A 1,436-nucleotide genomic window follows, 5' to 3' on the forward strand; every position below is an offset into this window, starting at 1 on the left:
ACCCTACCACATGCTGGAACTCTCAAAACAAGCAAGATATGCTGTCTCATCTGAGTCCGCCCAAGAATACAATCACTTCATTTAATCTTACTAATATCTTTGCCTACTTGCAAGCAAACTGTATTCGTAGTCCTATCAACAGTCTCCTAGTGTATTTCCAGAGACTGCATGTGCAAAGTAAAGCTGTTTCATAGAATGCTCCAATAGATGCAATCATATCATCCATCTTATTTGTAATTTATAATTATTTTCAGTAGACATAACAAGCATAAAATAATACATAAGTAATGTGCACATGCTCAAGATTTATTAAAATTGATAGGAGAATCTGATATCTTTGGTTCTAAAACTAATGTGGGGAAAATAAATTTTAGTTAAAATAATTTAAATAATTTTAGTTAAAATTAAGAAAAAATCTCCAGTGGCAAAAGTTCTAACTGTTAAAATCTGATAGGTGCTTATAAATGAAAAAACAAAATTATTGATCAGAATTTGACTTGGAAAAGAATCCTAAGTAAAACAATTTCTTAAAAATAAGATGGAAAATGGGAGGAAGTATTTAATCAAGTTATATTAAAATATTGTTCAGAAAATCAACATAAAGGAAGACTTATGGGGAAAAAAAAGACTTTCAGTGAAAATTATTTTCACTACAATTCTGACAACCATATCCATGGGGTCAAAATTTTCATTATATCTTAAGGACTAGAACAAAAACAAAAAAACAACAAAATAAAGGTCAGATCAGAAGTATTCACCTAAGCACAGTAATCCTCTTCAATGCATAGGAAATCTAGTAAGTTTGACCAGAGTACACCAATGGTTAGCCCAGATCTTCCCAAACCACACTATCAAGATTTCTATCTTCATTCCCCCCACTTTACCTGTATACTCTTGTGAAACCTAAGCACTCATTGAATTTTCCTCTCCAGTAGTGTGTGAAATGGCCACGGGACAGTTTCCTATGTTTGCTATGCTTCCAAGCCATTCTCATTTCTTCTTCCAGCCTCCTCCCTGTGGGATTGAATATTTCCAAGTCCACAGAGGCTGCCATAAAATCACTTCCATCTTTGTGAAGCTGCAGTTGCCACCTCCCTAAACTGACAGTGGTCAGCACTGTTGAAACCAGCAGCTAAATGCTGCCAACGAAATGCTCCCAAATTCTCAGTAGTCAGAGAGATCTCATGCGTCAGATCTCGTGGTAGCTGTATTTGTATGTAAACTGTTACTGCTGTAATACAGACAGAGAAAGAAGACAACTTCCCTTGCCTAAAGATAGCTCTTGTAGTGCTCAACTTTATCTCTCCTTGGGATAAGATTTTCCCAGGAATTCCTCAGCCCCGAGGTGGACCCCAGTTAAGATGGCTTACAAGCCATCTAGAGATGCCTGATCCTAGGGTGATTGTGGCCCAGGCCCAAGCCTGGATCCACCCCAT

The 1,436-nt window shown here is 37.0% G+C and overlaps 1 protein-coding gene across 2 annotated transcripts in view; it reads left to right on the forward strand.

The window, feature by feature from the left end:
* Rgs17 (regulator of G protein signaling 17) overlaps nucleotides 1–1,436 on the forward strand; it is a 98,561-nt gene that overhangs the window by 89,898 nt on the left and 7,227 nt on the right. The gene's annotated exons all lie outside the window — the stretch shown is intronic.

This window comes from Marmota flaviventris, chromosome 6, assembly GCF_047511675.1.
Source record: "Marmota flaviventris isolate mMarFla1 chromosome 6, mMarFla1.hap1, whole genome shotgun sequence".
NCBI classification, from domain to species: Eukaryota; Metazoa; Chordata; class Mammalia; order Rodentia; family Sciuridae; genus Marmota; species Marmota flaviventris.